The 23,753-nt window shown below is 63.5% G+C and overlaps 1 protein-coding gene across 6 annotated transcripts in view; it reads right to left on the bottom strand.

Moving 5' to 3' along the window:
- Prkcz (protein kinase C zeta) overlaps window positions 1-23,753 on the bottom strand; it is an 81,803-nt gene that overhangs the window by 33,561 nt on the left and 24,489 nt on the right. The window contains exon 1 of one of the 6 annotated variants that reach the window (XM_048783807.1): window positions 15,423-15,441. The exons of the other annotated variants lie outside the window; for them this stretch is intronic. The gene's annotated coding sequence lies outside the window, so the exon portion shown is untranslated. Of the gene's footprint in view, window positions 1-15,422; window positions 15,442-23,753 lie in introns of those variants that run through there. 6 annotated transcript variants of the gene reach the window in all.

Raw genomic sequence — 23,753 nt, forward strand, 5'->3', positions numbered from 1 at the left:
CACCTTTCTTAGGCCACGTTCCCCCGAGGGCTGTGGCTGCTCAATCCCAGAGAGCCTCACACCTGGCATAACTCACTGGAAGGTCCCCTCAGTGCAGGTGGCCCTGGACACGGCCAGAGTCCCCCTGGCTCTACAGGCTGAGACACAGGGAGTGATGAGACCTGAGCACCCCCCTCCTCCATGGGGACACACTGCCTGGGCGCCATGCAGACCAGTCACACTGTCCAACGTGGGTGCTGCCCGGAAGGGGACAGTCCTGTTCCTGACCTGGCAGCATGTGAACAGAGAGGGACAGATGTGTGTGGAGCTTTCTGGGGACAGACCCCAACCCCAGGCTGCCACCTGGAGGAGACGAGTCCAGGTGGGCTGGAGGGCCTCTGTCGGGGTTCTGGACCCAGCTGGCCAGGCTCCTCCAACACCTAGTCGTGCAGTGGACGGGCTGCTTACGCATGTGCCCCGGGGCCTCAGCCCACCACCTCCCTGGGTGGCCACATGCACAGCCAGTCAGGGAGGCGTGGGCCGCTCTTCTCTCAGCCTGAAACCCTGGCACCTCCCGGAGCGGCTTGCCTTTGAGGTTCTATAATTAGGCTGGCTGCAGGAGCGGGGAGGAGTTCCGTCTCCCGGGCAACCCAGCAGCCGAGCACTCTGCCTGCCGGGGCGGAGAACACACTCTCAAAAGCAAAGCCCAGCTCCGGCGGCCCGTCCCAGGTCAGGACCAGCACGGGCAGGCGGGGTGTGCTAGGCTGGTCCCCGGGGCCCAGTGCTTTCTGAGGTGGTGCTGGGCCTGGCAGGCGTCCTCAGGCCAAAGGTCCCCACAGAGCTGGGAGCAGCTGTCACCAAGGGCAGTCCAGAGTGGGTGCCACCTCCAGGCTTAGGGCCTCCCAGCACATGATTGGCAGGGACACGGTGGTGGCTGCTCTCAGGTGCCCTCCCAGGGGCGGAGCCCATTTGTGGCAGACCAACCCCAGGACCCCTGCTCTCGCTGACTGTGGCCCCCCAAGGCCCCAGCTGCGTCCAGCTGCCACGCAGCCGATGGGCACAGGAGTGTGGGTGCTCAGGTGGACTGGGCCTGGCACGGACCCGCTGGACCTTCGACCCAGGCACAGGCCTTCCTGGGGGTCCACAGGCCGGGTAGACACAGAGCCCCAGGACGCCCGTGCACGCCAGGGCTCGGCCACATCCACTGTGGCTGCGTCCCCACCACAGTCCTTCAGGGCTGGGGCCCCACCCGAGCACTGCGGGCAGCAGGCGCAGCCGGGAGAGGGTGCCGCCCCCAGGGCCTTTCCACGCTGCAGGCTGCGGCTCCCACACTGTGTTTCTAGCCTCTCATCTGCCCCTGGCTGACCTGGGACTCAGCAGGAGTGGGTTGGGGCCTCGCTGCGCCGCTGGGTGGGACAGCAGCCAAGGGTCCCGCAGTCCTCTGTGCCCAGGGAATGTCCCTCCAGAGCCACACCACACGGAAGACGCAGATGACAGAACACACGGCGGAGTCGAGGCAGGCCAGGCTGGGCCAGCTCTGCTCTGGACCAACCTCCTGCGCCCCAGGCCACCTGGACGGGGACACAGCCCAGGGCCTCAGGGGAACAGCCCTCAGGCGGGCTTCCCAACAACAGGGCAAGGGTGGCCCCAGCAGACACACCACCCCTCAGGGCGCAGCCTACAGGGGGCCACCAGAAGGTGACTCCAGACAGTGGCGCAGCAAGGGGGTGAACCCTGAGCTGTGAGCGCCAGGGCTGCGTGGGCAGGGTGCACAAGGGCCCCTGCCCTGAGCCTCAGGTTCCCTCGTGGGGGACACAGGCCACTCTCCTGGCTTCCACAGGTGGTCCTGCCCCAGCCCTGGAATTCTCACCTGGGGTCCACAACAGAGAAGGGCATTCCCCAGTGATGGGCAGCCGGGCCATCACGTGACCAAGACAGTCCAATCAAGCTGGAGAGCGACTTCGGGTCAGGCTGAAGGGTGGGGCAGGGCGGGAGCCCAGGACACCCTCCAGCCACTGTCCACAGCCTGCAGCCAAGCAACCCCTGGGTGGCCCACTAGCAGGCCAGTCTGTGGCTCTGAGGCTGAGACTTGTGAAATGGAGCCTTGTCCCCGACGTTCCCCTGGGAAGACACACAGGACTCGGAGGAGTCTCGGGAGCCTGGTGGGGTAGGGACCAGAGTGGCATGGGGGCACTGGGCCGCAGGGGGAGGTCCCTGGACCTCACCAGCCCTGCCTGCGCCTGTGGGAAGGCCCCGGCCAGCGGGCCCAGGAGGCCAAAGGGACGTCTCAGGTGTGCTTTGTGAGGAGAGCCACAGGTACCTCCCAGGGCAGCCACTGAGCTCTGCTGCCCACGTGGGCCCCCTGCTGGACGGCGGCGGTATGGCGCAGGAGCAGCCCCGAGCGCCTGCGGAGCTGGCTCTGGCCCCAGGGGGTCAAGCCCCTCCACAGAATCTGATCCACTTCTGCCAGTGACCCCAGCATAAGACAGGCCACACCCACAGATGACCCACTGAGGGATCACGTCCCTGAATTCTATTTATTTATTTATTTTTGGCGGCAGGGATTGAACCCAGGGTGCTTAACCACTGAACCATATCCCAGCCCATTTTACATTTTTGGGCAGGGTCTCATTAAGTTGCTGAGGCTGGCTTTGAACTTACCATCCTCCTGCCTCGGCCTCCATCATCTCTGAATTCTTAAAATGAGAAAATGCTTAAGTAACTGGGCTTCCTGGGAACTGGTGTGGGGAGTGGTGAGGGCTGGTGGGCACTCCTAGAATAGTGGACCCCAGCCACTACTCCCCCTGACCTGCTGCAGTGGTTGTGGGAGAGAAGGCTGCCTCTGGGTCATCATCAAACGTCATGGGGCCATTAAGCCTGAGATATCGGGGGCAGTTATGACTTGCTGCAGCAGCTGGAGTTGCAAGGAGTTTAAGCTGTTGGGATGCAAATCAAGGTTGCTGGCAATGCTGGGAACCAGCCTTCTCAGACTGCCCACAGGCTGCCCTGCTCCTCACTGCCCACTTCCACGTGGTGACCGACTGAACCCACCTCTCACGCAGACCCAAAGCCAAGGCCAGGCTCAGGAGCCCGCATCCAAGGCGCAGGCTGAGGCTGGGCGCCTGCACAGGGCCCCACGCGCCGGCCCCAGCCATGGCCACGGCCAGGCAGAGGTGCTGCAGCAGAGGCAGCTCACCCCGGACAGCGAGGTCTGCAGACACAACTCACAGGGCAGAGCCAGGAGCCCCGCTCGCCTCGAGAACAATGGACAGAAGCTGGGACACAAAGAGGCACTGTGCTGGCCAGGCCCGGGGCCTTGCCTGGCATCCAGGCAGCTCGGGAGGCTAAGGCAGGAGGCCAGCCTCGGCCACTCAGTGAGACCCTGTCTCAAAATGAAAAATAAGGGCGGGATGCAGTCCCACCCCTAGTACCAAGACAACACAACAGTCCTGCTGGAGCCCTGGGAGAGCGCACAGCAGAGATGAGGGGGGAGGGAAGGCGAGCAGCGGCAGGAAGGTGCCCTAGGCCCACCCTGGGGAGCTGCTGGAGACAGACACGGGGTTCAGGGCTGCAGAGACCAGACTGGCAGTGTCACAAGTCTAGGACAGGACACCAGCTGCCCCATTCAGCTGGGCTGCCATGGCCAAGGGACCAGGGCTCCTCACGCGGGGATCTGAGACAGGGAGCCTGCAGGGCCTGCTTGGGGACACCCCTCCCTGGCATGCAAGTGGTGGGGCTCTCCCTGTGTCCTCACAGGGAGAGCAAGCCTGAGGGCCAGCTCCTAGGGTCTCTCACGAGGCCACGGATCCTACCTGGGCACCCACTCTCAGGACCCTCATCCACCCCCAGAGCCCCACTCAACATATGGGGGCACAGACCTTCACTCTTCAAGGCTCCATCCACGGCCCCCAGACTGTCTCCATGTCACTCCAGCTGGACAGCCCAGGTCTCACCTCATTCCAGATCAGCTCTGCAGCAGAAGGCCCCGTCTCAACTGAGTCACCAGAGTAAGACTCAAGGAGGCAGGTGAGAGCCACCTGGGGGCCACATTCCTCTCCCACAGGAACCTACACAACTGGATGGAATCAGAGCTTCCAGAAAACAGCTATGAGACAGGCCTGGGAGAGACGGCCCCTTGAGAGGAGGCAGCAAAGGAAGAAAGGCTGCTGGCCCCAGCAGACCCAGGGCCCAGCAGACCCAGGGCCCAGCAGACCCAGAGACCAGCAGACCCAGGGCCCAGCAGACCCAGGGCCCAGCAGACCCAGGGCCCAGCAGACCCAGAGACCAGCAGACCCAGGGCCCAGCAGACCCAGAGACCAGCAGACCCAGGGCCCAGCAGACCCAGGGCCCAGCAGGCCCAGGGCCCAGCAGGCCCAGGGCCCAGCAGGCCCAGAACCCATCAGGTCCAGAACCCATCAGGTCCAGGGCCCAGCAGACCCAGAACCCAGCAGACCCAGGGCCCAGCAGACCCAGGGCCCAGCAGCTAATCTGTCCTCTGATGCTCTGCCTTCCTGGCACATAGTGGCTTGGAAGACGGCCCCTCCCGAGATCTGGGAGGAAAGGAATTATGGAGCAGTAGCCCTGGAGGTCAGCATGAAGGTCAGCACGTAGTGTGAGACTTTGCTAAACCCACAATGCCACAGTGGAGGACAAGACCCAAGGTACCAAGCAGGAAGAGACACTAGATGTCATGCCCCAGATTCACAAAGCACAACCTCAATTAGGATCAATTCGATGTCTCCCCCTTTTTCCCGAGACTGCTAATATAGAAGCATGCTGACATGTTGACATGTTTTAAAGGACCCAAGGAGAAAGTCAAAGGTCACCTTTAGGGAACAGGGTCCATAGGTGATATTCCAGCGCAGGTGACCAAGCCACCAGATAATGCACTAAACAGAGAAGGGAACCACCACCCACCCCATCCCGACACCCAGCGGGAGACAGGCAGCGGGCCGGGGCCACACCTGCAATCCCAGCGATTCGGGGGGCTGAGGCAGGAGAACTGTAGGCTGGAGGCCAGCCTCAGCACCTCAGTGAGGCCCTGGGGTTCAGCTCAGGGTGGGGCACCTGCCTAGCAGGTGCAAGGCCTGGGCTCGACAGTCAGTACCGAAAACAAGTAAGAGAGACGCCCTTCTTCCACCTAAGCAAAGACTGACCCTCTGTCATCAGCAAGTTGGTGCCAAAGAAACCCAAAGACCTGGGTGAGAACAGGGCGGCAAAGGATGAACAGCGTGGATGATAGCGGAGGACTGACCGGGACTGACACGTGGCTCCCACGCGAGGCACAAGTGGACCCAGCACCCAACAGTGACTGTCAGGCCAGAGGGGACACTCCCTGTGGCTCTCCAGCACCAGGTCCAAGACCCGACACAGAACAGCCGAGCAGTCAGTCCCCAGTGCCCGAGGGTTCTGCCTGGAGAGTGCCAGCAGTCAGGGCCGGGTCAGCACCGAGTGTGGGCACCTGCCTGGCTGCGACACCGACAAGGCCGTGTGACAGCCGCTGAGGGGCCTGACGCTGCCTCAGGAGCCAAGTCCTCTAGAGGTGACTGACGTCCGTGGAGGTGCAGAGGTCCCGGCAGACACTAGGCCAGGCTTGGGCAGCTTGCAGATGAGTGTCCTGGCCAACCAGGGACAAGTGCAAGGAGGGAAAACACCATTCCGCACCCCAGGGCTGGTGCGATGCCCTCATCAGCAGTGTGCGTGAGAAGTCGGCACAGCACCCTCCTGGGCTAGTGACATACCGGGCGGCCTTGTGACCACGAGGGCCGAAATGGACATGCACACAGGCCTCTAGGGGGCTAGGCGTGGGGGCTGGGGTGGGCAGTCAGGCCCTCGCTGACTCCCCCGGAGACCGACAGGTGCAGGCCGTGGCCCAGAGCCCAGCACAGGAGAGACTAACACGATCAAAAGAGAAGCTGGCGGATGCCCACCTGCAGCCAGACAGCTGGCGTTTCTTTCTGGGTAACAGGTATGAGAAGCTGACCAAGAAGACAGACAGAAACGACATGAACGTGACTGACGTGTCCACCCAGAGCGCCCGTGGCTCTTGCGTGCCTGGAGTGTCCAGGAAAGCAGGCCCAGTGGCTCAGGAGTCGGGAAGTCGGGGCTCCCTCCCCACAGGGCAGCCAGGCCAGGAGTGAAAGGGAGAAGGGCACCTCAAGACGCCCAGGTCCTGGAGACCAAGCAACATCCTCTAAACCTGCAGCTCTGGAAGGATGCCAAGGTGTCAGGACGCCCTCGAGAAAGTGGTAAGGGTGGTGGACGCTGTGGAGGTCATGCTTGGAGGGGAACAGGCAGACCACACGTGGCAGGGAGGAGGAGGGGTCCAAGAGCTCTCCAGTGCAGCCTTGACTCCATAGGCAGCACCAAGGACGCCCGAGCCGCCGAGGGTGGACGTGATTCAGATGGGCAGAGGGAGTCGGCAGAACAGAAACACAGGGCAGCACCAGAAAAGGTGACGGAGGAGACAATGTACCTGACAAGTGTTTGCAAGACTGGTGGACCCCAGGCCCTTCAGACAGCCAGACTCAAAACTGACCACTACCTCACCTGCAGACAGCCGGCGGTCCCAGGCGGAAATGCCCTGAAGCCCCCGTTAGCCACGTTCAGCTTCCATCCCCAGGAGGCGCAGGACCCGCGGAGGCAGAGGCCACCGCAGAAGCCAGTGGGGCCTAGAGATGGGGACCCCGTACTCTTTCAGGATGCCCCAGGCAAACTGCAAAGACCTGCCAGGCACTCCCAGAAGGCCACCATGGGACCAGGAGGACCAGGGCTGGCTGGCCAAGGAGTTCACTGACAGAGGGAAAAGGAGAAACGGAAGGGTCCTCTCCACCACTGCAGGACGCCTTCTGCCAGCGGCAAAGGCCCACCTTGTGCCCAGCCACATTAGTGTCACGAGACCCAGACTCAGGACAGGTGGGACCTTGGCAAACAAGACGGGAAAGTGAGACACAGGCACCACCGGAGGGCAGTCGGAGGACGCGTTCGCCACAGCCCACTGCGGAAGCACGAGGTCCAAGAAAGACCGACTTGAGAAACTCAGCCCGCCATTTACCAGAACATTCCCTCCGAGCAGGCTCCAGGTCCACCTGGTGAGCCCTCCCACAGAAGTCAGAAACAGCATCATCCTCCACAGAACTTCCGCAGCCTTGTTTTAATGTTTATTTTTTAGTTGTAGTTGACACAAGACCTTTATTTTATTTATTTTTAGGTGGTGCTGAGGACCCAACTCGTGCTAGGCGAGCGCTCTGCCACTGACCCACAGCTCAGCCCCTCCCCAGGGTCTTAAAAAGCTCCATGACACCCAACAGCAACCTGCACGCCCCAGGGAGACAGAGCTGGTCAGCTGCCAAGGCCAGGGTTGGCAGAGCAGGAGAAAGGCCCAGCACGTGGACACAGCTGCCCCCGGGGCAGCCCCCAGGAGCACGGCAGGAGCTCCTTAATGGGAGGAGGGGTTCCCAGGCGGACACTCCACAATCGACCCCTCCAGTGGAGAGGTTTAAAGGCCGTTCCCTGTAACAGGCACAGGAGGATGCTGCTGGGCACTGCATCCATCCCACGTGCTTGGAAAGATGATCGGTGCCTGGGAACGAGACAAGGAAAGGGAGAGAGAGGCCTGTCGCCGGCTGCAGGCTACGGGCACGGGCCAGCTGACCGCGCCCTCCACATGTTTGCTCGAGCAGCCAGAGAGCAGACTGTCCGCACAGCACGGCTTGGATTCACCTGACAAGGACTCGGGTCCCGGGTTCCACCTGCAGAGGTCTGCGGGTGGCTGAAGGAAAGGCTCAGATGGGGCCTCTCTGCTACCATCTCCTTCACTCTGACCTCCTGGATCCAGGAACCAGGTCTGACCCGATGAGCACCTTGTGATGCGCCAAAGCTCCCCCCAGGTGACAGCAGCCTCACACCTGGGACAAGGCTCTGCCCAACCACGCCTGGGTGACAGAGCTGGTCAGCTAGAGGCACTGCCCCGCTACGCCCTCAGAACACAGCCGACGGTCCTCCCCAGCATGGCCTTCCCTCTGGGGGACCTGGGAGCCTCCCAGGAGGCTGGAGGTGCCACGTGCCGGGACTGGGATGCAGAGGGCGAGGGTCAAGCTATCAGAAACAGGCTTAGGAGACAGGGTCTGGCGGGGTCAGCCCAAGCGTCCCCAGAGTGCAGGTGATGTCGCCTCGGGGCAACAAGCCCTGGACAGCCCTAGGGGTCACACAGGGGCTGGTGGGGTGCAGTGGAGGCTCCAGGATCGGGGTCTTTCCAGTCCTCCTCATCCCATCCCAGCCCAGAACTAGCCTCTCTTGGGCCTGCAACCTTCAAGGTGTGTCCCCATCCAGAACCTCTGTCCCCTCCCTCCCAGCCCTGCACAACACCGCTCAGAGGCGCATGTCCTGTCCGCAACCGGATGCTCCATGGCTCTCAGTGTCCCCACCTTCTTAGTAGAGTGTGGCTTCCCCGCAACATGGTCCCCAAACACCTTCTCTGTTCTTTCCCACCAAACCCCTAGTGCTCAGTGACCTTGGCTACTCCTACGTTGGCCCCCTCCACACATGTGACCCCCTGCTCCCAGGCCTCCGTGCCTGGCTTCATCACCTGCAGATGCGGCAGGGGCCTCAGCATCTCCACCTGAGCATCTGCTCGGAGCTGGTTGCCCTCGCTCCCACCAACCTTGCTGCCACACAGCCTCACTCCTGCATGGGGCATGCGGCTGCTGCCCTTCTTCACCTGGGAATGTCCCCTTGGCCTCTGGATCTGAGTGGAGGCATCACCTGCTGGGAATGCCTTCCTGAAAGCCCACGTTCTAGATGGGTGAGACCCAAGGAGGTACGAGACCCAGGACAGGTGAGACCCGGGCAGGTGAGACCCAAGGAGGTATGAGACCCAGGACAGGTGAGACCCGGGCAGGTGAGAACAAGGAGGGGTGAGACACAAGACAGGTGAGACCCACGGAGGGACGAGACCCAGGACAGGTGAGACCCGGGCAGGTGAGACCCAAGGAGGGACGAGACCCAGGACAGGTGAGACCCAGGCAGGTGAGACCCTGGGAGGGACGAGACCCAGGACAGGTGAGACCCAAGGAGGGACGAGACCCAGGACAGGTGAGACCCAAGGAGGGACGAGACCCAGGACAGGTGAGACCCAGGACAGGTGAGACCCAAGGACAGGTGAGACCCAGGACAGGTGAGACCCGGGAAAGGCGGGACACAGGACAGGTAAGACCCAGGACAGGGGTCTCAGGACAGGGGAGACCCAAGGACAGGTGAGACCCAAGGACAGGTGAGACCCAAGGACAGGTGAGACCCAAGGACAGGTGAGACCCAGGACAGGTGAGACCCTGGGAGGGACGAGACCCGGGATAGCTGAGGCTCCCCACAGGGGTCTCATCACCTGGGAAGCCCACAGTCTCACAGTGCCATCTCCCACTGTCCACCCTGGGCTGGCTCCTCCCTGAGGATGTGGGACCCTGAAGATGCACCTGGTTGAGGTGAGCTCAAAGCCCAAGCTAAAACGCCAGAGCCACAGCTGAGAAGGAAGCCAGGTCCTGCTGGCGTCCAGGAGGCCGCGGCCAGGGACCCTAGTGGGAGCCCAGTGGAGCCCCTGGAGGTAGCTCTGCTTGGGACTTGGGCCTCAGGTCCCCTCTGCTCGTGGAGAGAGCCTGGGAAAGGCCGTGAGCCCAGCTCCTTCCCCGCCCAGCCATATGGGCTGAGATTGAACCCCCTGTGACCACTGTCTCCAATACCCAGTCAGTGACCAAGTCCACCTACCCGATCACTGGACATTTCCAGACTCTGTCCTGCCTCCCAACATCTCCCATCTGAACCAGGGCCCCAGCTGGCCGCCTCCCCTGACCCTCCCCAGCCACGCTGTAAAACCTGGGATAAGCAGCTTGGCCCACGGGCCTGGGTCTGCACCCCCAGTGCCGAGTGGTCTATAAGCAGGAGGTGCTGGGTCCCCATCAACGGGCCGAGGACCAGACCCAGCGGGTGCTGCCCTGCAGCGGGCGGGCGTGAGCTGTGACCAGCTCCTGTCCTCCTGTGGCTGAGACTCCACCTGCAGCCCCTCCCCACCCGGGGCTCCCTGCAGTCAGCCCTCCAGGGGAGTGGGCCATTAGCATGTTCTAAATTCATCACCACACATGACCACCAGAACCATCTCGTGGGGAGGGAGAGACCTTCACTTACAGATGAGAAAACCCAGGCACCTAAGGTCGAGGACTGCCCCCCAGGGAGACTGCTGGGGAAGAAAGAACCCCCACCAGCCTCCAGAGGGACATGGCCCAGCCCACACCTGGCCTTCAGCCCAGGTCCACCTTCAGAACTCTGGAAATAAACCTGCGTTGTTTTTAAGCCACCAAGTTGTGCTAATTTGTTACAGCAGCCCAGGGAAGGTAATCCATGTCCACAAGAATCATGACCACCTGATCCAAGTCTGGTCCATTTCACCTGACCCACGTCCACCTGCCCAGGAATCTATTCAGGTCCACCTGGCCCAAGCCTACCTTCATCCATATCCACCTGTCCAGGAGAGATGGAGGGCACATCGGCTAGTCTCTCTTCACAGCCCTGGAAACTTGAGACCTGCCTCTTCCACGGCCAGTAGGCCGCGACTTGAGTCTTGCGGATGTGCCTGGACAGAGGCTGACCACGTGGACAGAGGTTGGAGGTGTCACTGCAGCCACCCACATGGCTGCAGTGAAGCCAACCTCCCCTGCAGCTGGCACCCACGGACCTGGATGCAGTAGCCTGGACACAGTGGACACCCAGGAGGCGGTGCTGGGGTGTGCCCCTCACCCGCTCAACCCTTGGTGTCTTGTCTGCGCCAACTAGAGAGGCCCCAGGAATCCTGGCCCGGGGGCATGGCTAGGTGGCCTCAGACCTGTACACGCTCCATCCCACCAAGTCCGCAAGCTGCCCACAAGGCCCTGCCCTTGGCCCCAGTCCTCTGCCTCCTCCCGCCCCTCCCGCCGGCAGCACCACTGCCCAGACAGCTGGGCGCCTCCCCCCACTGGTGCCCAGGAGGGAGCTCACCACAGGACTTGGCCCAGGGCTCCCTGCCCCACCGCCAGTCCGCCCCAAGAAGCCCTGGCAGGGAAGTAAAGTGGGATGGCAGGCACCTCCCCAGAGTCACCACACGGCTGTCCATCACAGAGAGGGAAGGACCGAGACCCTTCCGTCAGCCTGGCACACCACGGAGGTGGGGACTGCCCACTGCAGGGCCACTACCTCACCGGCACCAGGAGGAGGGACACGGCCCCCCAGAGGGCCTGGCTGGCGGACGGCTGACCCACGTGTGGAGTAGCCAGCCCACCCAGGCAGGGACCAGCTCTGGGCAGGCAGCAGTACTCCTGGGGTCTCAGGGCGGGCTGTGACGGACACCCTCCGCCATGGCTGCAGGACTCTGGCTGTGGGGCTCTGACAGTGCCAGAGTCCGAGGGCAGGGAGGCCAGAGTCGGTCGGCCAGGAGGTTCTCTTCACTGGTGGTGCCAGGTCACATGTGCACTGGACAGCAATCCCAGGTCCAGCACTGCGCTGCAGTCATCCCTGGACACCAACCAGTGACCCGTGACACCATGCGGGGAGTACGAATGCTGGCCTCCTGTGGAGGACGACACCTTCCCGTGGCCACACTGACCCCCACGTGGCGCCACCTCCAGCCCTCCCGGGTCCTGTCGACCACTCCTGCTCTGTCTCCAACGGCTTCTCCTGGATCCTCTGTGGCCCCTGCCCTCGGCCTGCTGGGCAGCCGCGGCCCGGTGGGCCAGTGCTGCCTCCTGTCCCGCCCAGCTCCAGGCCGTGCCCTGCCCCACAGCTCTGGCCTCTCCTGGGTAGGAGTGGCCTCCCCCACCAGCCTCTGGGCTCGTCCCACCCAGGGCCCTGTCACAGCTGCTCTCCACACCTGCGGGTCCTCCTCCTCCCTCTCTTCTGTCCAGTCCTGGCTCGGGGTCACCCCCGCCGGCTCTCCTGCTCCCCTTCGGCTCCAAGCCAGCTCTGCCCAGGCTCCGTGGCGCCTTCTCTGCCCTCCAGGACGCCAGTTCCTGTGAGCAAGAGGTGCCACCTGGTCCGCGACCAACAAAGTCCCCATGGCACCTGCACAGAGGCCCCAAGGCTCAGGTGACTGATCCAGAGCCCACTGTCGTCCGTCCCTGGCCTGTGGTCTTGACACCCAAGAGAGGACGGGCACCAACTGCAGCCTCCCTCCAGCTGTGGAGCTGGCATCTAGTCCAGCCAGAGGTCATAGCGAGGGCGGCAACCTGGTCTCGATGCTCGGCCAATGGCCTCGGAGCCCCTTTCGGCCGGCCCCACACCTGGATGGGCTGATGAGCCTCCCTCGACCCTGCTGACCCCCAGACCCCCTCCACTGTGCCGAGCCCTCCTGCCCAGCTCAGAACCCTGTGCGCCTCCCAGGCACCTCATCCCATGGGCAGCACCAGTGACAATCCCTGAACCACATCTGGGTGAAGCTGTCCCAGCTCTGGGGGCCTAGAACTGGCAACAGGACCTCAGGGGCCCGGTCCAGGTATCCGGTGTGGGGGCTGCGCTTGCCCACGCGGCCCACCGGCTCCGTCGCGGCCTCCACGCTCCCCCTGCTGCTGGTCGGGCTTCCCCAGGGCAGCTCCTGCCGCTGCTCCCCAACCCACCTGTAAAATGGAGACTGGCAGCTCCACCAGTGGCCAGTGCCCAGCGGGACTCTGGGAAGGGGGACGGCAAAGACCCAGGCATTGTGTCCATGGGCTCCAACTGCAGAGACCAGCCCTGCTTGGGCCACGGCCACTGCCAGCAGCAGAGGATCCACCGGGAACCTTGTGCTGGCCGCTCGGGCCACACTGCCGATCTCAGAAACGCAAATCTGGGCGGGATGTCCCCCACCCTGTCCCGGGTCACACTGTGCACACCTGCCTTCCCCCCCCCCTTCCCCCGGCTGCGCACTGTTGGCTCGGGCCGCTCGCGAGGCAGGAGTCCCCCACAGTCGGACAACACGAGCAGGGGCCAGCAGGCCTCAGAAAGGCCAGGCAAGAGCCCACTGGAAAGAACACAACCTGAATCCTGGGGCAGAGCAGAGGGACACTGTGGTAAGCCATTCTTATAGACCGTGGCCGCCATTAGAAGATGGCGCCGGCTTCCACTGTGGCCTGTGATAAACAACTCCTTTTATGGAGAGTTGGCGCACAATCCCTTACCACCCTATGAGAGAGATCCACGTGGCGGCTTGGGATTGGGATGCGGGGGGCTTTATTAAGCTGTGCTTGGGTGTGTTCGGGCAGCGGGCGCTAGAAGATGATACATGACTCAAGGCCTGAATAAAGTGCTGAAAGAAGAATCCTGTGTCGTGTTTTCCCTTGCCGGCAAGGGGTCGCAGCAGGACGCGTCCAGAGGAAGGATGGGCTGGGGTCACAGCAAGGCGCGCAGGTGGCCCTCCTGCCAGGCGGAGAGCACGAGCACTCACGCCCTCCTCAGAAGCCTCCCAGGGACACGGTGTCAGGGACTGGGCTCGGCACCCAGCAGCAGGCCTGGGGCACGCAGCACACGCAGAGTGCTGCTCGCATCCACACCGCCCCGTGCCCGGGCTCCTGGTCTGCCGGGGCCCAGGGACAGATGATATCCAGAGCAAGTGAGCAAACAGTGGAGACAGTGGCCACTGCTAGGGGAAGAGGAGCCCAGGCCAGAAGGGCACCAGGCGCGGGACCTGCTCACCAGCAAGGCAGCCCCTTCCCCTCCCTCTACCAGAAGAGCAGCTGGGCCCCCAGGACTCGCCATGCTGCCCAGGTGCTGCCGAGTGGCCGACCCGGGAAGGGCCTGTGGTCTTGACACCCAGCGAGAGGACGGATACAAGGAGTGCTCCCCGAGGACGGTCAGGGAAAGCAAGGGCAGGAGGCCCGAGGCCCTGGGAGGCCCCGCGCGTGGCCTTCCCACAGAGGCCCGGCCCTGGCCCTGCCTGGCCGTGTCGATTCCCCGTGAGGCCACAGCAGCTCTGGAGCCTGACACAGAGACGGAGGGTCTCCCTGAAGCCCAGCCTCAGCTGCCTCGAGAAGGAGCCAGAGGCAGGGACCCGGGCACTTACCTGGGCACGCTGCAGACCATTTCCACAGCGAGTAAAGACGCAGTCCTCTAGGCTGCATGGAATTCCCAGCAAGACCAAACTCACTCACCGAGTCCCCGTCCCGCTAGGAGGGATTTGCAGACCCCACCTGTCCAGGGCAGCATGAGTGACAGATTACATCAAAGGTGGGGGACCTTGAGGCACAGAAACGCTCATGCCACCAAGAGATGGAGGACGGCTCTGTGAGGGCAGCCACCCTGGCCACCAGGCCCCCAGGCTGACGGTGAGAACTCCAGTTGCCCTGGACCCACCTTCTAAGTTTGCTCAGGGCACAGCCCACAGGCTGGGCCGACGGGGGCTGCACGGGTCAGAGGGCCCTGGGCTGGGAGACGGTCTGACCACAAAGGCTCCTGCTGGGCACACGGCTACCACCTTCTGTTCACCTCTCGGAAGGACGCTAATATACACTCTGCCTGTGACCCCCGGATCACGGCCACCATCACACTGTCCACAGGAGCCGACTCCCGAGGCCATGGAGGTGCAAGGGAAAGGGCAGCAGTGGAGTCAGCAGAGGCCCACCTGGCAGCCTGCGGGCAGGTGACGGGGTCAGCACAGGGCGGCAGAGTCACGGTCTCTGGAACCCTGGAGGCGCAGTCAGCACCCAACTCCCATGTGGCAGACGCTGAAACAATCTCCACAAGGAAACCTGCACCTGGAGAGCAGAGCCGAGCCCAGGAAGGCGCCTCGGGGAGCCGAGCCCAGGAAGGCGCGTTGGGGAGCCGAGCCCAGGAAGGCGCCTCGGGGAGCCGAGCCCAGGCCGGGTGGTCTCGGCTCGGGAACCGGAATCACCGCCCGCGACAGAGGATGGGAAGGGGACCAGGAAGACCAAAAGGAAAGGAGCTGTTCAGAGCAGGGGCCCCGGTCGCTGCTGCAAGGGGCACAGCCTGCGGTCACCTCTCCCACAGAGGACCCTGACCACGCTGGCACTGAGCTGAAAGCGTGTTTTCCTGTTCCTTGCAAGTGATCCCGTTTAGCTCGACAGGGACAGATGACGTTCAGCTTAACTGGAACAGGAAATAGGTCACATCCAGGTTTCACTGAACTGACTCTTAGAGCCTCACCAACTGCTCAGCTAGCCAAAGGCCAGCAGCTCCTGCACTGCCCTGCCTCCTGCCCTCGCCCTCAGCTGCTCTGAGCAGCAGGCCCAGCCCCCAGGGCCTTTGCACATGTTGCACCCCCCCTGGCTAAGGCCCCAGCTGCCTCGCTGCCTCTCCTGCCATGGCCCGTCTGTCTGGTTCTGAGCCACACCTCTGGTCACTCCTTGGTGCTGCCCGCTACTTTGGCCCCTCAGCAGCTGCCCCAACATGAATTACGAGTTGGAACTTTTAATTATCCGCCTGTGTGGACGAACCTGCTTGGTTTTTGTATGTCTGCTCTTTACCAGGGGCGTGCTGGGCTTTGAGGACCGTCCAGCCCGGCACCTGGGGGCCCCGCCAATGTACCTGGAGAGAATGAACAACAGGGCCTCAGGTCAGAAAACCTGTACGTGTCATCAAGGAGGCTTTTAGAAAGTAAGATGGACGTCTGCAGCATTCTCACATTTATTACCCAATTTAATCCCAGCAACTCACGACAGGGCCTTGTGGGAGACAAGGCAGCCCCCAGGTCACCTAGAGGACGGCGGGCGTGGCCAGGTCCGAGCACTGCTGAGAGCAAGTCTGTAGGCATAAGGAGCCTCCACAGGGCCATCTTGCCTGTGGGCTCTACCCCCGGCTGAGCTCGGGCCGCAGGCTTCACCGAGGTGGCCCAGGGTCAGACTGAGTGGGTGGCCCTGGCCACAATGTCCGGAGTGGCCTCAGTGAGGTAAAGCAGAAGTCCCCCAGGCAGGAGTGGGAGCTGGTGCCAAAACTGAGTCTTGGCCCCTCCTGGCCATGAGCTGGCCTCGTCCCCAGGACATCTATCACAGTGTGGTCACCAGCTCTGGGGCCAGGGCACAACGCCGGCCCTGCGGGCAGGAGGTGGGTCGGTCTGCGTGGGGACTCGGGGGCTGCCCTGTTCCCAGCAGGCCGCACCGCAGGTTGAATTCCCGACACGAGTGTCCACGTCTTCCAGATTTTTTTTTTTCTTAAAAAGCGGAGCGTCCCCAAGTCTGGAGAAGATGCGAGGCCCAGGCCCGCAGGGCAGGTGAGCAGCCCCGACCCTCTCACCAGGGCCCTCCCCTGGGAGCGGCCGGGGGACTGGCCACCCCTGCCTTCTCCGTGGCTCAGTCAGTTCTGACCTTCTCCAAAGTTCCTGAGAGGCCCAGAAAGCGGCGTTGGTGGCCGGAACCTCGGTCACACCCAGAATGCACCTGGGTGGCCCCAGGCCGGCACAAACCGGTGACGGCGGAGTGGGCAGGGAAGCAGAGGGCAGACCTCCGCGTCAGGCCTTGCCCAGCTGGGCTCCCTGTTCACTGTTCCCCGCGGGGCTCCGGGGCCGGGTGGGGCCAGCCCCCACATCCCAGTGACCCCAGCTCCAGGGCCAGCTGCAGCCTGGACTCCGCCCAACCCCCCCAGTGGGGTCGGAGTTCACACCAGCTGCACCCGGGACCCGTCAGTCAGGACGCCAACAGGTGACATCGGCACCCACGCTGAGGGACAAGCACCGTCGGGGCCGTCCTGGCTCCGGACACAGGAGCCCATCAACCCTGCTGCTCCTCCCCGAAGCTGCGAAACAACCGCGAGTCCCGGTGCAGCAACGAGCAAGCACCCCCGCGCCCAGGGCTGGGGTGCTGAGCTCCACAGGCCTCAGCCCACGCCCTGCCCCGGGGCTGGACAAGCTTGCTGTCCTCTCCTTGGCAGCGCCTGGGCTGTGCAGGAGAACGCGGGAGCCGGGTAGTTCATGGGGTGCAGACCCCCGCTCAGGAGCCACTCAGACCCAGTCGGCCCACCCGACAGCCAGCCAGGAGCGAGTCCCACTTTCTTGGGAGCAGCAGCACCAAGGCCGCTTCAAACCTCGAGGAGGGCTGTGTTCACCCAGGAGTCTTGTCAGCCCCCCGAGGCAAGCCACCAGCGTCTGAGAACCTGCTCAAGGCCAGCCTGGGACCGGTACTTGTACTGAGTACTTGTCCTGAGCACCAGTACACATTATTGGGTCTGACTCTTGGGAAAGCCAGGGAAGTTACCTGTGTCCCCAACCTGCCATCTGAGGGAACTGTGGCCCAGAGAGGAGAGGGGACCCACCCGGGGCCACAGAGAGGAGCAGGGCTGACACTGGCTCAGCCACCCCGCAGCGGCTGCCTTAGGTGCCACTTCAGCCACGACAGGGGGACCTAAGATGCCATCCTGTGCCTGATGGACACATGTGGCACTAACAGCCCGTGTGACCAGATGGTGAAGACACTTGGGGAGGCTCAACGGGAGCCTCCAGCACGGACCCAGGAAGCCACCGAGCTTGCTCCTGAGGGAGCCCAGCCCAGGGGCCCTGAGCACAGCCGTGAGTGACACTCGGTAGAACCGCGTGGCCAGACAAGTGCAAAGCTGAGCACACAGGCCCAGGCCAAGGTCCGGTGGAGCTTCTGCCGCACGGCCAGGGCCCTGAACCCACTGCAGGTGGAGGAGGCGCCGGGAGAGATGCTGTCCACGGCGGACACCAGCGCACACCACGCTCCGCCCACTGCCTTCATGGAGACCTGACGGCAGCCCGGAACGTGGCCACCTCTGTGCCTCTTTCAGTGGGTTTCTCACGCCCCACCCGTGTGGCAGACATGAAATTCTCAGCCATGGGGAACCAGCCAGAGTGACGTGCGGTTGCCATGGGCAACAGATCCTCCCCCAAAAGTGGAAACAGTGAAGGGCTTGGCCCACTGCCACCGTGGGCACAGACTCCCACGGAGCTGGTATCACGAGTGCCAGGGCCGTGGGCACCTGCAGAGGGAGGCAGGCACGGCACGGCCAGGCCTGGGATGTGGGAAAGGACCTGGGGCGGGCAGAGCCGCCCAACAGAGTGTGGGGCGACCCCGGGACCCAGCAGATCCACGGCAGCCAAGATGCAGAGCACCCCGCACGAGAAGTCATGGGGTGGGCCAGCACGGGTGTCCACGCAGGGCCGGCATCACGTGTGTGTCCACATCTGGGGTGGGTCGGGGTGGGTGCTTCCTAGAGGCAGGTGAGCAAAGAGGTCAAAACTGAGCTGTGAGGGAAATGGCCGCACAGTGTCAGGCACAGGCCGAGGGGGGGGGAGGACACAGGGCCTCCCAGGCCACAGCCGCCCGTGCACCCTACAAGGGAAGGTAGGTGGGGGGGAGGCCGTGGGTCCCCAGGGCCACTGGGCTTGGCGGGGCAGCGAGGCCTGGAGCTGGACCCTCCCAGCGCCAGTCAGAGACGGGTCCAGAAAGACGGACAAGGGCCGGGGCCTTGCCCAGTGGCAGAGTGCTGCCCGGCACAAACAGGCCCCGGTTCAACCCCAGCACCCACAACTGCGGAAACGAGGGGCAGCTCCCAAAAGACCGGGAGGTGGTGTGCTGGGACAGGACGCCTGGAGGACCACTGGGGACGGAGCTGAGCCCAGCCCGGGACTCCACGCCCGCCGCCCCGTCCTGCCCTCTGGCCCCACCGTGTCAGCGCTCACTGGAAACTGGGGCCTAGGCTTCCCCAGATACCCATCCCTTAAGGCTTAAAGATGATCACGTTTAGATCCCCCTGTTAAGAAACAGACAGACAGACAGACCAGCTGACATCCCTGATGAACCACGGGCGCGCTCCCGAGCGAACCCCTAAAGCTGCAGGTCCTCCTGGCCCCACGGCCCACTCCCAGGGGACAGCTGTGCCCGAGGCCCACACTGCAGACCCTCGGCCACTCTCTGCAGTGCAGAGTGTCAAGTGCAGCTGGCTCCGGCACGGCCACGGGTGCTTCGCACTGGGGTCCCAGGCCCCCAGCATGCAGGACGCCCAGGCAGGGCCTGGGAAGGGACCACTCCTCCCTCCTCTGCTGGGCTGGGTCCTCTTCTGCACAGTGCCCAGTAGAGCAGCAGGGACCTCTCTCCTCGTTGCCCTCAAAGGAGCACCGAGGTGCTGTGTCCCTGCCCATGGGGATTCACGCAGGAAACCCGGTCAGGAAGGGATCACGCACCGGGACAGGGCCAGCAGAGGGGACAGGCACTCCCGGCTGGATCCCGTGCAGGAGCAAGAATCTCAGAGAAGCAGTGAAATCCTATCTGGCTCACACTGTGGCGGGCAGTGAGGACAGGCCACCCCACTGTCCCCCAGACAGGCAGCTCCTGCAGCTGCATCATGCCGACCCGCAGCAGCTGTGTCCCGCACAGGCCTGACCCCATGCAACAGGTCAAGCAGGGCACGTGGCGCGCCGGTGATCCCAGCAACTTGAGGTAAGGAAGGAGGATCATGGGCTCTGGCCAGCCTGGGCAGCTCAGCAGGACCCTGTCTCAAGATTAAAAAAAAAAAAAAAAAGTCCCGGGAGGCAGCTCAGTGGGAGGCGCCCCGGGTCCACGTCCCAGCACCGCACAAGTACAACCCGACCCAACTGAAGACAATCAAGAAGAGGAAGAGGTGGACCACCCGCACGAGCCAGGACGCTGCCCGCTGCCCGCATGGGAAGCTCGTCCACTCTCTGCCCCGGCAGTCAAGGCTGCCCACACTTCTGCTTCTAGAACCAAGAGTTCCAGCCAAAGAGGCGAGACCCACGCGCACCGCCTGAGGTCCGCCATGAGAACCCGGGGAGAGCGCGAGGCAGCAGCCTTGTTCCACTGCGGTCAGCGGTCCCCAGACTCATCTCCAAGGGGACGCGCGGTGGCTGACACGGACGTGGAGAGAGTGGCACCCTGCACCACAGGACCTGTCCCCACACCCCCAGGGTGGCACCACAAAACAGAGATGGGAGCCTCGGCCCGGCCGCGGGAGTCAGGCAGCTGAAGGACCCAGACGCAGGCGCCTGCTGCCCCCAGGCGCACAGCTGCTCCCACGGCCAGGGCAGGAGGCCCCTCCTTGGGGACCAATGGGTAAGGAGGTGGGGTGTGCACAGCAGCCACGACAAGCAGCCCAGAGGGAAGGGGACTGTCACACAAAGGTGGCCCCCGAGGGCAGCACGCTAAGTGGAACAGGGTGGTGACGGGAGAGACCTCGTGCTAGTCCATGCAGGCCATCAGGCCCCTGGGGACAAGGTAGAAGGGAGGCTGTGGGGAGGGATGGGAGTGAGTGCTTCATGGGACAGTGTTGGCTCTGCACGAGGAGATGTCCTGGGGACACTGCCTGACCACGTGGAGGGGCTTCCTCCGTCGGCTGCACACGAGCCCTCGGTGCTGTGCGCCTTCTGCCACAATTGGAACCCAGAGTGACGGGAACGGGTGCTGGAGACGATCCCAGGGCCTCGTGCGTGCCAGGCAAGTGCCCACCACTGAGCCCCAACCCCAGCCCTCGTGGGGTGCGCTTGACGAGTGTCATTTGTAGTCTGTTGAGTGATAGGCTCAGGTCATAATGTCCAGAAAAACCAGGTCCTGCATGTTGTGTGGGGACGGTTGATAACACATCTGCACGAGGGGCTGGGCTGGGGCTCGGGGCTCGGGCACCTGGCATGCGTGAGGCACTGGATTCAATCCTCAGCATCACATAGATTAGAAATAAGCAAAACAGGCATTTGTTCATCTACAACTAAAAGATTTTTAAATATCTTCGTGAACAAAGTCTGAAAATAAGTGAACCAAGCCTGGTGCAGTGGCCACACTGTGATCCCAGCCACTTGGGAGGCTGAAGCAGGAGGGGTCACAAGGGCAAGGCCAGCCGGGCAGCTAAGAGAGACCCTGTCCAAAATAAATAATAAAAGGGGCTGAGGTGGAGCTCTGGTGGAGTGCCAGTCCAGCACGCACGAGGCCCTGGATCCAGTCCACAGCCTGAGAAAACAGACCCACCGACAAGCCGAACTTAAGAGTCTAGTTCTGAGCCAGTTCTGGCCACAGATGCTTCCGCAGGCCACAAGCCCAGGCCACACCAGGTCAGCTAAGTCAGACCCCACGGGCAGGAAGGCATGGGAGGCCTCGGTCCCGCCCCTCACACCACCAGGAAAAAAGAAACAAGAGAAGACCAGGTGTCGTTTCTAAAGGCCAGGTGGCCACATGTCGGTCACTCCCCAAACCACCGAGGGTGGGCCCTGACCCCGGTGACTGGGGCGACTCTGGCAGTCTCGCACCCTGAGCAGCAGCTGGCCAGCGGCATCCTGGAAGTGGCCAGCAGCAGCACCCTGTGAGGCCCTGGGCTTGGGCCCTGCCACCAGGGCTCGACCTCGCCTCCCTCTTCGGCCACCTCCACACCACCCACTGCGCAGCCACAGGCATGCAAACCGGGGCAGGTTGGGTGCCCGTTTAGGGCAAGGGGGCACAGGGGCTGCTGGAGATGGAAGATCCTTGGCATGGGCACTGCCAAGTTCAACCTCCAAACCCACGCCGGAGTTGCTACTCAGGGCCACGCAGCTCAGGAGGGACCAGCCTGGCCCTCGGGCCCTGGCCTCCACACAGGGACAGCCTTCCTGCTGTCGGTGCTGTGGGGTCCAAGCCCTGGTGCCACGCCACACGTGCACGGCCCCAACCCCTCCCCCAGCCTGCAATGGGTCCTGATGGGGTGAAGGCCAGGCCAGGAGGGCAGAGCCCCAGGCATGGGACTGGCGCCTTGCCAGAGGCAGTGTGAGCTCCAGCTCACTGGACCCTCCCTCCGCCAGGACCTCTCGGGAAGGCTCCGCCTCTGAACCTGGAAGGAGGTCCCTCCAGAGACTGTGGTCCCTGACCTGGACTCCCCGCGCCCAGTGCTGGAGAAATAACGCCTGTTGCTTCTTTTTTTTGGTCCTGGGGCCTGAACCCCGGGTGCTCATCAGTGAACTGCATCCCCAGCCACATGTTTTTATTTTGACTCAGGTTCTCCTTAAATTGCCCAGGCTGGCCGGGAGCTTGCTGTCCTCCTGCCTCAGCCTCCTGCCTCAGCCTCCGGAGTTGCAGGGATTCCAGGCACGGCCAGGTGCACGGCCAGCAGCGTCTGCTGCCCCTAGGCCACCGGGCCGTGGATTTTCTCGCTGCGGTCACAGGGAAGACCCTGCAGCCTAACCAGACAAGGGCCGTGGCACTGTGCTGGGACAGGAAGGGAGCCTCGCGCCTGCCCTGCTGCTGCCTCCCCTCTGCTCCCGCGTCTGAACACAGCAGCCAGGAGCCAGCCTCCACGGGCAGAGGGACTGGCTAAGAGCAACGCGACTTGGCCAGCATGGCTACTCCGCGGAGGAACGCTGGTGCCCGGCACTGCCCCCGCCTTCACAGGTGAAGGTGATGCAGGCTCAGCCGCAGAGCTGCTGTCCCAGGGACCCGGCTGCCCAGAGCAGAGGCGAGCTGCCAGCTCTGGCCCTGCATCCTGCACCCCCACCCGCAGCCTCCATGTCCTGCCAGCTGAGTCCCTGGGTCCTCCATCAGCCCCAGGTGGCCCTTCAGTAGAACTGGCAGAGGGAATGCTGGGGGCTCTCCAGGCTGCCTGGGCGCTCCCTGGCCCTCAGCCCTCCCTGAAGAGCTACCTGGTGCTGGCGGGACCTCTGTGTAGGCCCCACACACCACAGGCCCAGAGGCCGCCCTGCCCGCCATCTCCCCATCTCAGCCCTCAGATGCACCCTGAGCACAACCCACAGGCAGACCCGTCCCGCTGGGTGTCCCTCCTCATCTGGGTGCTCGGCACGGACCCTCCAGCCCACCCTCCACAGTCCCCCCATGTCCCCTGGTGGCTCCAATCAGACTTCCGAGTCCAGACCTGGCCCCACACACACTGGCCTCGCAGGCCACTCCTGATTGGCCAACGAGGGTTGTGCGAGTGACTCCCTCCCAGTGTCGGCCAGCCTGCCCCCAGCCCCGGTCCCCAGGGTCCCCACACAGGGCCACACATCCAGAAACCAGGAGGCTGATTTGCCAGACCCCCTGCCTAGGGAGGTCCTGGGACTCCGAGGTCATCTACAGCCACACAGGTTGGTGGGACAGTGGGGTGCTCAGAGGGCCAGTGCAGCAGCCAGGCCACTGACAACATGCCCAAGGGCAGAGCAGACACCAGCGGGCACCGACACCCAGGTCGGGGGCAGAGCAGACACCAGCGGGCACCGACACCCAGGTCGGGGACGGAGACGACCGGCAGAAGCTGTTGGGGGCAGGCCCACGGTGGGCCCCTCTTGTTCCCCAGCCTGAGTGGCAGGGATGGGGCAACCTAATGTCCTGCCTCCAGGGGACGAGTTCCCCACACACCGTTTGGTCCCCTCCTCTCGGCCTCCAAAGGTAAAACTGTTCATATGCTACACGGGGTAACTGCGCTCCCGAGACTCTCCGGCAGGGACAGAGGCTGTCAGTCAGTGGGTCCAGCTGACCCCAGGTCATCAGCACGTTCCTCGGAGAGCACCGCACCAAGGGGCGATTCGACTTCCGGCTGTCACTTGGCTGTGGTCGGCCTGTGCTGCTCTCATGACCACCAGCAGCTCTTTGAACAAAATGTCACGGGTCCTTTCCTTCTGGTGCTGCCACTGGGGCCCTGGGGACATGAGCCTTGCACGTGGCCTCTCAGCTGGCCTGAGGGCCCTGTAGCCTAACCAGACCAGGGCCATGGCATCCTGCAGGCAGCTCTGTGCAGGAGGCACTGCCCAGAGACCTGGCTCAGAACCTCTCAGGCAGCTCCCCGGGACAGCGGGGACAGCTGGACCTCTGGCCACCACGGCAGGACGTCTCTGCTGTGTATCCTGGGAG

This window comes from Marmota marmota, unplaced genomic scaffold (assembly GCF_001458135.2).
Source record: "Marmota marmota marmota unplaced genomic scaffold, marMar, whole genome shotgun sequence".
Taxonomy (NCBI): Eukaryota; Metazoa; Chordata; class Mammalia; order Rodentia; family Sciuridae; genus Marmota; species Marmota marmota.